This window comes from Gossypium hirsutum, chromosome A01 (genome assembly GCF_007990345.1).
Source record: "Gossypium hirsutum isolate 1008001.06 chromosome A01, Gossypium_hirsutum_v2.1, whole genome shotgun sequence".
Classification (NCBI taxonomy): Eukaryota; Viridiplantae; Streptophyta; class Magnoliopsida; order Malvales; family Malvaceae; genus Gossypium; species Gossypium hirsutum.
In genome coordinates, this window is record NC_053424.1 from 56,153,600 (window position 1) to 56,170,514 (window position 16,915).

Genomic DNA, 16,915 nt, shown 5'->3' on the forward strand with positions numbered 1-16,915 from the left:
ATAAGTTCTAAAATTTTATGTAAATAAGCGGTAATTTTTTAAAATTTCTCATTATTTTATTTTATTTTGTTTAATACGGATAATCACATTATAAGATAAAAACTTCAATTTCAAAAATCATTTTCATTTGATTCTAATGTATGTTTTTAAATTTTCATTTTATTAAAAATTATTTATAATTTTTTACAAATACAATGATATCCTTATTGAATACTTTATATTATTTATTTCTAATATAATTCTTTTATAATTACTCTTTGATTTGTAAAACAAGATACTTTATATGGTCCCACCACTTGAGAAGTCGAGATCGCATTGCAACTCGAGGTCCTAGTTGACGGTGATTATATGGTCATGAGTTGTAGTGTAACTAGGGCTTCAAGTTTACAAATGTTGTACTGTCAAAGGATAGAATGTAGTTGGGGGCCCTAGTTGGCAGTGGTTATACGGGCACGGCAACAAGTTTCACCTTATCAAAGGAGGATGCTTTATAAAATCCATGCAGAAGTCTAAGATCATAGTCATAGTGAAAAGCACAAGGGCTTTTCAATATACCCAATTTACTCATTTTCTCCACCAAAGATGCTGAACTCGTTACATTAACCTATAGCAGAGTTGGCGACAATAAGGTTTCCAGCAGGAAGGAGTTGTTGTGTGGTGTACAAAAGATGAAATGCAAATCGGGTCGACAACGGTTGCTTGGTGAAACCCTAATTCTTTTGGGTCCAGCATTAGTTCTTATAATTTTGGTCCCCTTAGGTATTCATTTAGAAAGGATGTCCTTGTTTATAGTAGTACTTTAACAAAGTTTGCCTTTGAATTTTTTCCCTTTTCAAATATTTTTGGAGAAACTTTGTTAGATAAAGCTTTTTCTTTTTCAAGCAACTCAAGTTGCTTTTAATGATCCTCATTGTCACACCTAATTTTCCTTAAGCCAAAAAATTAGGAATAATTAGGGGTCAAATTGAAAGAAACCATAAGTTGGTGGTTTCTATTGAAAAATAGGAAAATTTAGCGGCTAATTTGGACATAGTTAAGTTTCAATTCTAGTTCCATTGGATGAGAACCAACTAGTTTGATAGTGGGAGACAAAATGATTACCAATGGATGATTTTTATAGGGTTGGTAACCGTACATAAAGTGCTATAAATAGCTGAGAAATGAATTCCTAGGTGAATTCTTCTCAATTTTGTTTAATTTTCTTCTCTTCTTCATATTCTTCTTTGTTGCTTCGAAGAAGAGATAATTATAGGAAGCTCTACATGGAGCGATGATCACGGGGTTTGTGTCTGAAAAATGGAGAATCTAGTGAGCTAGAGAATAGAAGCTTTGATGTTCAGAAAAGCTAAGCTGATAAGGCAAAGATGCATCAGGTGAGTTTCTTTACTCCATACATGGGTGTTCTTTGAATGTTATGACTGGTATGATCTTTGTTGTTTGAGAATGCCTTGTATGCATAAGAGTGGGTAGGTATATGAGTATCCATAAGTGTTTCAGTATGCTCGAAATGGTTGTGATACAATATATATGATTTAGCGTACTCCACGTTATTATGTCTATGTGATAATATGCTTGTGACTGCGTGTTTATGAACTGTGGAGTATGGAGGGAAATTGTTGACGGGATAGATGGTTTGAGATAAATGGTTAGGGAAATTGAAAAAATATGTTTTATAAATAGGAATAGAAATTTATTTTTGAATATTGAAAATATATTTTGTACTTATTTTTCTATAATAGAAACATGAAAAATAAAATAAAAAATTCTACATTTACATAGATTCGAATTAGGGTACAAAATTTAATATTTGAAAGTTTTTAAAAAGAATATTTTAGTGTTTATATAGGTTTGAACCAAGATTAATTCATTTAAAGTTAAAAATCCTTGTTTTTGTCATTTTCAATTTTACAAAACATTTTCAGTGAAAACAATGAAAACAACTTATTATTAATTTCTAGTTTCCACATACTTTTATTTTCATTTTTTTAAAATCATTTTTAAAATTTTCAAAATGTTTTCTATTTTAGAAAACAAAAACAAAATTTACCTCTGTTTTTTGAAATCAAATGGAGACTAAGGATTTGGTTTCTGAAAATATTTTCTATTTTCATTTTCAAAAAATAATTTTTATTTTCTTTTTTTTTAAATTGAAAATATGATTAGTAAATAGAAATAAATAAAATTCTTAATAATGAAAACATGAAATTATGTTTGGTTTTGGTAGCTGTTTTTCTCTAACAAAAATAAAATAAAATAAATTTACATTTATATGGATTTGAACTAGGGTACTAGATTTAATATTAGAAAAACATTTGACAAAAAGAATTTTTTGCATTTATATAAGTTTTAACTTGGGTTAATTCATCTTAAGTCAAAAATCCTTACTGTCATCATTTTCACTTTTATAAAACATTTTTAGTGAAAACAATGAAAATAACTTTTTATTGTTTTCTAATTTTCACATATTTTCATTTTTTTTAAAAAAATTTTAATCAAATACATTTTCTTCAATGATTTTCATTTTCCAATAAAACAAAAATACCAAATACAGTCTAAATTTCTTAGTTTTTAATTTGGTTTTTAAAAGTTGGTTTGAAAAACATTACTAAACAAGGGTATAAGTCTTCCTTTTTTAAAAAATAAAAATAAAATTACCTCACTTTTATTTATTTTTAAGTATAAGTAATTTTTTTTAAAAAAAAAATCTCATTAGCATCTTGGTTAAGCAAAATAATGAAAGGATTGAAAAAGGAAATAAAAAATTGAAAAGAAAATAAATTGAATATGCTTAGTAATACAGAAAGTGAGAGAAAAAAATAATAAGAAATTTCGCTTTCTATTCTAATACGCAAAAATAAATTATTTTCAATTTAAATGATAAGAAGAAAGAAAATGAGAGAGACAGATGTCAGATATTTCAAAATTTTGTATTTATCAAAAGTTTTATTTTCTTTCTTTTTATTTTTTAATTCTATCAAGTAATAGATGAAAGTAAAATTATATTTTTTTAAAATTTTTTTTCTTACCAAGCATTCTAATTTAAAATTAATATACTTTTTTATAATTTTTTTTACTCTACCAAGTAAAGCCTAAGTCTAATGTAGTAAAATGATATATAAAAATATTATTTATTTTGACAAACCCATAAGTTTTTTTTTTAACTTTTTTCTATTTCAGATAAAAATTGGTTATAAAATATTTAGTATAAATTTATATTTATGTGATTAAAAACTGTTGTAACGTATCAAGATTAAAAAAAAACTGAAATAGAATATTAATAGTCTAAATAATATCTTAATGAGTGTTTGATTCTTTTCCAAAAGCATATTTTGTTAAAATTAAAAGTTGTAATGAAGAAAAAATCAAAGAATAGAGGTTTGTTTAATTTTTAAAAAATAATGTAAGTTAAAGAAGAGTTTTAATATTAGAGTAGGGAAGTAAAATAGAATATTTAAAAAATTGATATAAATAATAAATAAGGTTTTCATAAAAAATTATAAAAGTTTACATGTGTATATATTCTATTTTTATATATAAAAGATATAAAATGATCATTTACATTAATGAATTATTAATGTTTTAAAATTGAAGCTTTGTCTATTAATCTTCCAAATAAAAAATTAAGAAAAATAAGTATGTGTTATTTTCATAAAAAGAATTATATGCGTTATATGGAAATGAATAAAATTAAATTTATTTCTAATTTAAGTGGGAATTCAGTCTTTTATAATTGATGGCTGATTTTTTACTTCTCATCGTATTTATATACTCCTAAGAAGAAAATAAAATTCTCATCCACACATTTTGTGGTTCACATTAATTAATATGAGACCCCATTCACTTTAATATTTTGGTAGTACTACACATTATTTAGGAGAATAACTACATTTCTCAAGAAAATTTCTAATTGCATTTAAAATATTATTAAGTTTTTATCTAAATTGACATTAATATATGAGAATCTACACCATTGGATCAGTTCATTTACTAACCAATCATTTTACATTTTACAAGTTTTGAAGTATACTTTTCTGTTTTTGTGACACATATTTATCTTAATTAGCAACATAATTGTTTTAATTAATTTATTAATTATTATAAATGAATAAAATTTAGTAATTACTACTTTTTCTTTTTCAGGTAAACCAAATTTAAATAAAGAAGAAATCAAGGGGAACACTTCTAAACTCAAGTCAATAGGCTTATTTCATACAACCTGTACTATGCATTCCACCCTATTCGAAGAAAGGTTAACATCAACCTCAATAATAGAATTCAACATATTTGACAAATTCATAAAATCATAATATGAATCAAAGGATAAAGCCACTCGAGCTACTTTATTTGTCACTTTTTAGTCCAAATAAAAGATAAATTATTAAAACAAGATTGAAGGAAAAGGTTGTAACACCTTGATACCTGACCCGATCGTCAACTCCTAATTATAAGGTATTACATACATTGCTGAAGCAACTACAACCAGATTACATTCATTTAAAAACTGTGAAACATTCAAATATAACTAAAACAAGTGTATAAAATGATATATAATCGTTTTTGGGTCTTATACGAGCTTACGAAAGCTCTTTTGCTAACTCGAGATCAAAATATGACCAATTTGTAAGAATTCAAAAATTTTGGGTTGACGCTATGACACCGGGGGTCCCTTGTCGCGGTGCAACCTACTATTTGGATTACTCGAGATCAAAATATGACCCAACCGTTGCCACATGAACTTTACTCTATTTCTCATTGTGATGTCAGAGGCTCGTCATTGCGACGTGATTCATTGTTTTCACAAGAACCAACTTGGTACAAGTTTGGAAGACCTAAAATCATATTTAAATACATTCCATACTACCATATCAATTCCATTATAAAGCAGTCAAGTCAAATTATGCAAAATTGATACTTCTAAATACTATTAAATTACCAATTTCTAACATCAACTAATCAATCTAACTTATAGCATTCATATTTTCAGAAACCAACCAAAACACATAAATTTTCATAGCCTTTAACTTTAAGGCTCCAAATCAACTTTAGAAACATATTCAAACATGATTTCTAAACATTTACATAAGCTTACAACTTGACAACCTAACCATTTGAGATATTAAACTAAAATACCAATAGGTATATGCCAAAAAACCAAAATGAACCATGATATACAAACTTTGTTGGGTCGAAAACGGTAGTTTGGATGCCGACTTCAAGTCTTGAGGCTACGAGAAATACTTGAATCTGTGCATAGAGAAAACAAACCATACGCTGAGCAATAAAGCTAATTGGTACCTTCATGATTCAAGATAGCATAAACATTTAAAATGATCATGAATAACACCATTACACAATTTAACCCAGTTATAATCTATCAATCTAACAATATCACATCTTAGATACGAAGGAATATATGAATATGGCAAATAACTAATACATTTGTCAATATTTGCAAGAAAATAATATATACATACCATTTGATAATTACCATTTTTCATACCTTATTAGCTAGCGCTATCAAACATATATCACACATCTTTATATGCTATTAACATTATACTAATATTATTTATCTTGTTTTCATACCATTTGAACTTGTTTTTAGAGTCTACCGACTCATTTATACTTATTTTGGTATCATATTATATTTACAATTCTAGTTAAGATGCAATGGAAACTACACTACACCAGATAGCTCGTAGAAGCTTAAACTACAACACACCAGGGCACTGAAGTGCAAGGCCTGAAGGCATTAAATGCATTTTTCATATGCTAATACATCCCTCCACCACACCATATTATACTCAATGATCTACAACAAATGCTAGATCCCGATAAAACTTTTCACGATCTCCATACAAACACATATCTCGTATAACCTCCCAAACCTTGCCTAGACGTTATGGCCGAATCCTGAAAGTTACATTAGCCATTGAAATGGCCAAGCAAATCTGTTTAGGTTCGAAAAATCACAATTTTGACCAATTTAGAAAACTTAGCATGGTTGCCTCGAGTTTATTAAAAACATTGGTTTGTTAGGTCATTTATGATTTAAGTCTAATTTATTAGAAAATCGTGTCATTTGAAAATAACTCAATTGACTCCATCAAAAAACGTTTTAAAAACTTTAAAAAGTGTTGCACTTAATTTTTGTATAGAAATATGTATTTTAAATCAAATTTGGCTGGTTATTAAATTTGTTTGGTTTTTATCCAAATATTTCATGCATGCAAAATCCCAAGTAAAATAACCCATATCACAGTCCATACGTAATAAAATTTATAGTCCCAAAACAAAACCAAAATAATAAATTAAAATTTAAAAACACTTCACTTAGTGAAAAAAACCGATATGAGACCTCTGTATGCCGAGTCCGCTCCTAGTCTTGCGGGTTATTTGTAAGGAGTAAACTAAAGGGTGAACTTAAAAAGCTCAGTGTGAGCCGAAGAAAAAATAAGCATTTTATAAGCACACAATCAGTTAATGGGGCATACAATTTATCATGGCATATCAAACTTTTGTATATGGCATGCTCAATGGTACAGTACAATAGGCCTACCCATCCATCTACTACACACTACAAGTTTCCTAGAACCCGTCATCCAAAAACCAAAATAGGAAGAGTCGAAACTCGATGTGGATAAACCACCAATAACATTATACAATTAAAACTACCAATAATTTGCAGGCAAGCTGCCAATAAGATGCAACAAGTTTTCGGTACTCCTACTCCACAATACTCCAGGGCGTATATATACTATTGAACAATAAGATTGCAGATAAACCGCCAGTACTCCACGGAACTCCTTCGTCACCAATCAATTCTCAAACTCATGCAATGCAATATGACATACCAATCATGTAGCATATCATGCTAATTAGTAACAGTAACAATATCAGTGGCATAACATGCTTTCAGTTTACCAATTTAGTGGCATGCTTATAGTAGCTTATTCATGCATTTAATAACAATATCATAAAATAAAGTTCAGTAAACATATAATCAATAATTACAATCAGCACCCACACAATCATTTAGTCACAATAAAGGCCCTTTAGCATTCAGTCACTACCCTTTTTTTACTTACCTCAATTGACAATCCCTAATCCACCTCAAGGCCATTCGGTCAAACACAAATCAACATGTAATAATTGGTCAACATGCATTATACGTGATTTTTAACAATCATAAACACCCAAAGGTAAGACCCACACCTGATTATGTTAATTCGAACACTATTGCTTTTCCAGAACGTCTATGTCTTAGATCTAACTAGATACAACTCAGATATGTACCTAACAGAGAGATCGAATGTTAAAAATCAGCCCCTTAACACCCATATAGGGTTCGGCCAAAGCATTAAGATTAACTGAGGTTTTCAGATTTAAATTTGAAAATTATCACTTACTCAATTTAGCTTATGATGAAGTTGCGAGTAGATTGCCAAAACTATTGCTGATCTGAATGGTTTTGATTTGGATCTTGAATAAATCAAAACAAAAGAAAAAAAAAGAACTTGCGAGAATCGACCACGACAGAAGCTTGATTCAACCGTACAATACTTAATTAAGAATAGAACGACATAAATCTAAAAGAAAATAAAATAAAAATTCTGCATTTAGGTACTTGCTCAAATTTGTGATAATAAAAAGAAAAACAAAGAGTAGAATAAGAGAATCAAAGGGGCGACAACAATGACATAAAAATTAACAACAAAATTTGGTTATAGGGGTAGAAGATAAGATGAGCAGAAAATAAAATAAGAAATAAGGAGAGTTGATGATTAATGGGGCGGCACAATTGTAGAATTTAGGGATTTTAGGGGTGGCATAGAGAGGAAGAAAAGAGAGAAAATTGAGAGAAACAGAGAGGAAAAAGGGAGGGGACGACAATAGGGAAAGAAGAAAGAGAAAATAAGAGGCTGAATAGAAAAATATAAAATTTATAACTATGTTAAAAATAAAGGGCGACACTGCTAGGGTTCTGGGGCAAAAGTTCAGTAAATAAAAATTTCACTGGAGAGGGGAATCAAACTCAGATCTCAAGAACAACTTCATAAATTTCTAACCATCAAGCCAATTACTCATTCTTATTATAATTTTACAATATTATAAATTAGAATTTCGAGATGTGACATCACGTACAAGTATGCATACGACCCTTTTGGCATGCAAATCGTATCCAAACATTTTACTAAGTTCACATGGACATAAATTATATATATGTAAACATCTCCATACTTGTAATCATCTTGCTTGTGTATTCATTCACTATATTCGATCACATATGCATTTCGTACCTTGTATATTGTTCTATCGCATAATAATTATTTTGCAATTTAGTACATATATTGTTTCTCGTTCAAGTTCACAACCATAGCCTCATTTCATCATCAAACACACATATTACATATTATAAGATATTTTCAATATAATTTTTATATCACATATCATAATTTAAGTATTTCATATAATTTCCTATTTTATTCATATTAGTCCTCTACCTCAATGTTCCATATAAAATTCAATCAAAACATTTCATATTATCATAATTGACTCACCTCATTAATTCAACAATCAATAAACATGCATATAAAATCAAACATTTCTATCCTAAATCATAAAAGTACAAACTAAGTTTCACGCGTCACTCGTCGATGATTTTCACTTTTCCTTTCCCTCTTGAAGAATAATCACAAAACATATCACATTATCAATTTCCAGCCAAATCAAAATTAAATACCAAGTTTCTCATATTTTACAAATTATTCAATTTAGTCCCTAGAACCGGGACAAACATAACTTTCAATTCAAGGCCACGGGTTAGAATTAGATTTCACCAAAACTTATTAAGGAACCTCTATTTTCTATCCCTACCAACAGTTCATGAAAATTTTTCATTTTATTCAATTTGATCCCTAATGTACAAAATTAACAATTAAGCTTTACAATTTAGTCCTTTTCATAAACTAAACTTAATTTCTAACAATTTCAAACCAAATTTTTTCAATTCTCAACAATGGAAACTTTCAAAACTTTAAAAATTTTACAAACTAGTACATGGGTTAACTAATTCAAGCTCCCATGACTTTAAATCTATAAAATTTACAAGAAAAGAACTTGATTGCACTTACCAAGCTGAAAGATTGAAAGCATAAAAATGGTGTTTTCTTTTTTTCTTTTCTTTTTTGGTTGGTTGGAGAAGATGTATCCTTCATCTCTCTTTCCATCGATTTCTATTTATATTATTGTTTCATTTTAACTAAAATAGTTTAATTAAGTTAACCTTAATTATTTAAGCTTAATCACTAATTAAGTTAAGGAAATGGCATCATCCATCACCGCTCACTAACATATACATATATTTAAAAAAGGTCTATATTTTATTTTATTGCTTTGGTTAATTGCTATTTAAGTCCCCAAGCCTTAATCTAATTAAAAATCTATAGCAATTAAGCTTTTACAATTTAGTCCATGAGCCTTAATTAAACACAATTTCGGCTAAATCACTTATCCATTTTTCAATTCAAAAATAAATTAACTCTGTAAATATTCCTATTTAATATTTAAAAACTTGATTTACAGAAATGGGGTACCAAAATCGTACTTTTTCAACACCACTGATAACTGAGTCGTTACAAAGGCAACTGTCAACAAGAATTCCAAACTCCGACATATTTCTGTAATTAATTCTCAAAGCATTCACCACAGTTGGACAATCTGATTCCATAATCTAAGTATCCAAATGATACCCACGAAGCCAGTTCAATGCTTCCATAATCAATATCATCAACCTGAACATCACCACCCCTATTTCCAACTCTGCATCCTCCTCTAGAAGGACAAACGTTGAAATTCAAGGTCCATAGTCAATTGCACCATGCAAAAAATCAAAGTTGCTAATAAGAAAACCTTGACAGGCAAGAAGGATCCTTGCACAAATAGCAGAAAAACCATGTATGTAGGCACAACTTGCATCGTAGAAAGAAAGAGAAGAGCAGACTAGGGTAAGAACATTAAAAACTTGGAAATTAATTTTTTTTAGTAAAGGAATTTAAAAATTTTTTTGAAACCCAACTTTGTAACCAAATACTTTGTAAAAATCTTAAAAAATTGTACAAAGTATTTGGTTACAATGTTCGATTTTCAAATACTCAAATTCCTATTGGAAACCCAACTTTGTATCCAAATACTCAACTTCCTAGTGAAAAAACATAATTTTGTAACCAAATACTCAAAGTCCTAATGGAAATCCAACTTCGTGACCAAATACTCAAATTCCTAGCGAAATAACATAAATTTGTAACCAAATACTCAAATACCTATTAGAAACCCAAATTTGTAAATTCTTTAAAAATGGTTGGTTAAAAATTGTAAAAATCATAAAATTATTTTCTTTTTGGCACTATAAATTTTAAAATTTTTAATTAACATTTCCCTTTACAATTTTTAAAGAATTTTTACAAAGTATTTGGTTACAAAGTTGGGTTTCAAATAGGACTTTAGTTATTGTATTAAGGATTTTGGAGTCCTTCAAGGACATTGTTATTTCCATATAAGTTTGTAAAGGCTATAACAAAATACGATAATATTTAATGGGTACAAAAATATCTGTACCAAATAGCAAAATTACTCCCATTGTGGCCAAATCTCGAAGCAAATACCAACTGATTTCAAGTGGATAGAAAAATATTAATCAGATACCAAATTATCTTTTCCATTTACACAATTGTTGTTCTTGCAAACACCAACATTTCCAAAAAAAATTCCAAAACTTCTAACCTATAAATAAACACATACCAATATTTGCATCATTTACCAATTTCGCTAAACGCATACTCAACTTAATAAATTCGAAACCCACAAGAATTTGAAATTTCTTTGGGTTGTAATACTTATGCAAACACCATCTTCTCACCATGCAACTCTCAATGATGGATTATTCAGTCGCAATGATGGAGATTTTAATCAGTCAGCAAGTGAAAAACCATATTCAAGAGAGGAGTTGCTTCGATCTCATTCATATTTGTTTCACATTAGAATATTGTGTAACACCTAGATATTAGGTTATTGGGTTTGTGATTTTGGTGTGCTTTAATGAAGTTGTTGTTCCCATATAAATTTGGAAAGACTATATCAAAATACAATAATCTCTAACGGGTACAAAAAATCATGTGCCAAATAGCAAAATTAGTTCGAATGTAATCAAATATCTAAGCAAAAATCAAATGATTTCTAAATAATACAAAAAATATTAACCTAATACCAAGTTCCATTTCGTTTACACATTAATAGTCTTACAAAAACCAACATCTTCAACAAAATTCCCAAAACTCATCTATAACAAGTACCAAAAACCCTATACAAAATAGCAAAATTCTTTTATAACCTATTCTCTGGCCAAGTACCAAATGAACTTTCTTTTTACATAAATTTTGTTATGAAAGAGAGGATACCAACATCTCCATTATAATTCTAGAACTTCTAACTGATATTTTGGTATTCGTTTAATATTATTTTTTTTCTCTTAAATTTTTGTATATTCAATATAATCATTTATGGATACAAAATATTCTATTGGTTTTCCAAAATATTTAAAGTTGTAATCAATTATTATCTATGCTTTCAGTTAAGAATTTTCATATAGAACTACATATGTTGTTATGGATTTATAAATCATATTAAATTCTATTTAATTTATTCAAAATATAAACTATTTAAATCCCAATTTTTTTAAAATGTTTCTTAAATAAATTTAATTTTCCATTTTTATCAATTTTTAAAATTATGTATAAAATTATATATTTTTAATATATATTTTATATTAATATTTGAATATAATCATTAAATTTCAAAATATAAAATCTTATATGAAATTATTTAAAATATTTTTAAATTGTAAATAAAAATGTTTTAAATTATTTCTCAAAGAGTACATTACATAATATGTTTCTAAATTCTATTTTATTTATAATATAAATCTTCAAATTACACAAAACCATCGAAACTAGAAATTTTGTTATATGTTGGAAATGTTGTTATATATATATATATTATTTGTTAACAGTAAAAGAAAAATTAATCTAAAAATAGGGATTCTACGTGCACAAAGTATATAACCATGCATTGCTACAGTAAAACCTCGAACTTGAAAAAATTATTATTTTATCGAGGTTATTAGTTTATCGATAAATGAATATTTTATTAATATTAATTTAGAGAATATTTCATACTTTATGCATGTATTTTTTTATCAAAATCCAACATGCATGTAAGTGCAATGAATCAAAGTTAATTGGTTCAGGTAACAAAGAAACAAAAAAGAATTAATTAATTGGTTCATGTAACCAAAAGAAAAAAAAAGAGTTAATGGTTTCAAAATCCAATACATATATATTAGCTGGATAGATTAAAAATTTTATTATAAATAAACACATGTGCGTATCAAAGTGTTGTAATTCATATAATCTTTTCCTCCATTTGAAAGGTGTAAAAAAGTTTACATTGACAGATGAGATGAGAAAAGCATTATGTGAGTATAAAAATGAGCATTCCTCTTCAAATCAAAAGGATTTGCAACAGTGGGTTCAACAAACATTTGATCTCTCTGTTATCCAATCAACAATATCAAATACTCTTAAAAGATCATCTGAATATTTGTCAAAAAAGATAAATAATAGCAATTTTAAAAGGCACAAATAAGCCAAATATCCCGAATTAGAGAAGGTATTGTACGAGTGGTTTCTCCAATATCAAGAAAAAGTAAACATGATTGGAGAAATGATTCAAACTAAAGCAAAAGAGTTTTTGAAGAAAATGTATGGTGATGCAAATTCCAAATTTAACTTCTCAAGTGGTTGACTAGAATGGTTCAAGGCCAGACATGAGATTAAGTCTTATAAAAGATTTGATGAAGGTGGTTCAGTTGTTATGTGGAATATTTAAGATGTTTTACCTTAAATAAGAGCTAAATCGAAAATTTTTGATTGGAAGGATATCTATAATATGGATGAAACAGACTTATTTTATCATTTGCAAGTAGATCATTCACTGGCTACAAAGCAATTAGAAGGATGAAAAAAGGACAAGGAAAGACTTACTGTTGTGATTTGTTGCAATTTGGATGGTTCAGATAAAGTGCCTCTTTGAGTTATTGGTAATTTTGCTAATTCTAGATGCTTTAAACATGTGAATATTGACAATCTTAACTATCATTATCGAGCCAACAAAAAAGCATGGATGACTGGATTACTTTTTCAAAATTTTATTCGCTGGTTTGATGCTAGAATGACTAGTTGAAAGGTGTTGCTTATAGTAGACAATTGCCCAGCCTATCCCAAGGTTGTTGAAGGCTTGAGAAACATTGAGTTACTCTTTTTGCCTCTAAATTCAACATAAAAAAAATTCAACCATGTGATGCTTGAATTATTAAAGCAGTTAAGATTTATTATTGGCGTCTCTTTTATTCTAGCATCTTGGAAGGTTACAAGAAAGGATAAATAAATCTTGAAAAGATTAATGTATTAGATAGAATCTATTTTATTAATGATGCTTGGAATATTGATGTGAAGCCTACAACTATTGCAAATTGTTTCTGACATTGTAAAATTTGATCCGAGGAGGATATGCCTCTTGAACAAGAAATTGATGATGTTGAAGGCATTCATAAATTAAAAGAAGTAATTTCTGATTTATACTATAGAAATGCCATGGATGTTGAGCAGATTTTAAATTATCCAAGTGAAAATGAATCTTTGGTGGAGTCACCTATGGATGAAGAAATTATTCAAGGACTAATGGATGTGCCAGCTAATGACGAGCAAGATCCAAATGATAGTAGTGTTTTACCACATGCTTCTCCAAAAGAGGCTTTTCTAGCTGTGGATACCTTGAAGAATTATTTAATACAATACGAGAAGAATATACCAGATTTGGTTTATGCTCTTTTAAAAGTTAAAAATGAAATTGAATTTGATTCACATGCAATCACATGCAAAGAAGAAGCAGTTAAATATAGATGTATATTTTAGTTAAAAAATAAAATTGAAAAAAATTAAGAGTTGTCTAGAAAGCACTTTAGTTTTATGTATTGTATATAAAATTTTTAGTATATTTAATGAATTATTATTTTATATTTTCATTAGACCCCTAAGGATTTTTCTAAAACTTATTATCTTATGCATTTAGCGAGGTTATTATTTTATCCCCTTGGCCCAAGTCGGGACCAAAAAAAATTATTATTTAACCAAGCTTGTTAATTTATTGAATACTCATTTATCGAGGTTTTACTGTAGTTGTACCTTTAGGAATTTCCTATTAACTTGTCACCAATTGAATAGGTAAAAGCCTTTTCCACTTTTTTTTCCTAAGCTCATAGTATAACCTCCCTAAATTTTGAAGCAAGTTGATGAAATCTATAATCTCAATTTTGAAAGAAATGTATAATTTTTTTTTGCATAATAATTTATTTGACCCTCTAATTTAAAAAATAGATTTTTAAAATTTTTGCTTCTTTTTGTCCTAAAACTAACATTTTTTTGTTAAAACTAACTTTTTTTTGTCAAAACACCCAAAAATGAATGAAAATTTTAACATTTGTTAACTTTGCTGATGTGACAATCTACGTGCATGTAACACCCCTAATCCATATCCGTCGTCAGGACAAGGTTACAGAACATTACCAGAATTTACATGTAACACCTCAAACCCGGCCTAGACGTTATGGCCGAATCTGGCAATGTCACATGATAGCGTGTTGAAACTAAGTTGTTACGATAAAACCGTTTTCATTTGTTTACTGTTGTTGACTCAAAAATCACTTACTTATTTACTCAATTGTTTTAAAACACAATTTGTGGTGGAAGTTTTACAAATCATTTAATTTATGAAAAACTGAATTAATTAGGTAAATCCGTCCATCTTAGAAAAACCCTTTTATTTTAGAGAAAATCGTTTGTTTGTTGAGTTTGTGCAGTTATTAAATCCATGAAAACAGTCTACAATCAAAAATAGAAGCAAACAACCCAAAAAGTCCAATTTACATAAAAAAAATAACCCAGAAAGTAATTAAGAAATAAATACTAAAACTGAAATTAAAATGGTTTAAAAATACGTGTGGCCACCATCAAGTCCACCGCTGCATTGATCATTCAAGTCTAGGGATTACCTATGCACATTAAACAGAGAGGGGTGAGTTTACGTAAATTCAGTGTGTAATCCCACAGAAAACAAACAACAGTAAACACAGTGCACAGTCAAATACAGTTTTGGGCCTAAGCCCCTTTCAATATCAGTAACGGTTTAGGCCTTAGTCCATCTCAGTACAGTATCAAATATTTAGTAGGGCCTTATCCCATCACAGTATCAGTGTGCATTAGGGCCTTAGCCCATCACAGTATCAGTAGCATTCATGTAGTATTCAATAACAAAGTCCTACCCAACCAGCCTATACACACCATCTCCATCCAACCCTACACTTCATGTGAGGATTAAATCAACCCACCCATCCCTACACTCCAGGTAGTACCGAGTGCGGTACAAAATAGTAATTTGCAGTTGAGTTGCCAGTATATTAGGCTTAAGAGTCTTTCAGTACACTTCCTCCAAATATAATCAACCCAACCCCATGCAATGCAACATATAAATCATGACATGCTATCTCATGATATCAGTAAATATAACCAGTTCAGTATGCATGCATACTATCATCATGCTCAATATATATAAATCAAATAGTCAGTTCACACAATTAGAGGTCTAAGTGATGCTTACCGACCCTACAGTAGGTTCACAATCGACTTGGGCGACTTGTGCAACTTTAGCAATCAATTTAGTGAAAACGGGCTCACAAGCGCCTGTGGGCCCACACGCTCGTGTGGCCCATGTGGGCCCACACACTCGTGTGGCCCATATGACCCCAGTTAGTCCAGCCCGTGTGTCACACACGACCTGCCTGACCATCACACGGCTGTGTCTTGTGTGCACGGCCTGGCTTCGTCGATCACACACCCGTGTATGTCACACGGCCTACCACATGGGTGACCACATGCTCGTGTGGTGTCGACAGTGAGGTTTTCGGCTTTCACCGGAATCTTATTTTTTTGTGTAATTAAGTACACACATGTATCGTTTTTGATGCAAAAGTAACTTTAAACAATCCCGAACCTATAATAGACCAGTATTTTCACTTAGTTAATCACTTAAACAATCGAACTACCAAAACCGGAAATAGAACATTCATCATTTGAGCAAAAACCTTTACCTTCAATTGAATATCAGGGATTCCACACCCTTAAAATGCCGATGAACGATATTCGGCCCCTCGAAAAACCCCTAAACACCAAGCGAACCTTTCTTAACGCTTATCCAAAACAAAATTAAAGTTTAACCAAAAACTGAACTTACCGAATGCGTGTAGTCTATGAAACACCATAGAATAGAGAGAAAAGAACCGAAAGAAGGGAAAGGGTGAAGGAAAATTTAGTAGAAAATTCGGCAGCAAGAGGGCAAAGAATCGCCAGAGACAAAGAAAAGGGAAAAGAAAAGAACAGACTTTTTGGCAAAAAGGAAACCCCAAATCAATTTTTTGGATTTTCACCAAGATTCCCTAATTCACTCCTAACTTCTCTCCATCAAACTCCCACTACTCAGATTTCCAATACAACTCAAATTCTCAGCCACCAAACCGAGCAAAAATAATCTCCTTTTGCTCATGTAGGGATTTGAACACAAGACCATCAGCAAGCCAACACACTACTTAACCTCCAGACTAGCAGGCCCATTCTGATATGATTTTACAGACTTTTACTTAAAAGCCTACTAACCAGAGATAAGGCATTGTTTATAAAAATATCAAAATTCGCCCAAGTCATGGATTGAACTTAAGACCTCCCACACACACCCAGAACACTTAACC

At 29.6% G+C, this 16,915-nt stretch overlaps 1 long non-coding RNA gene across 1 annotated transcript; it reads right to left on the bottom strand.

The window, feature by feature from the left end:
• Nucleotides 1-4,179: 4,179 nt before the first annotated feature.
• LOC121228539 (uncharacterized) lies at nucleotides 4,180-7,885 on the bottom strand. The gene is made up of 3 exons (XR_005926120.1): nucleotides 7,410-7,885; nucleotides 7,216-7,296; nucleotides 4,180-5,244 (listed from the first exon to the last, which is right to left on the bottom strand). It is a non-coding gene; the product is annotated as an uncharacterized lncRNA (long non-coding RNA).
• Nucleotides 7,886-16,915: the final 9,030 nt, after the last annotated feature.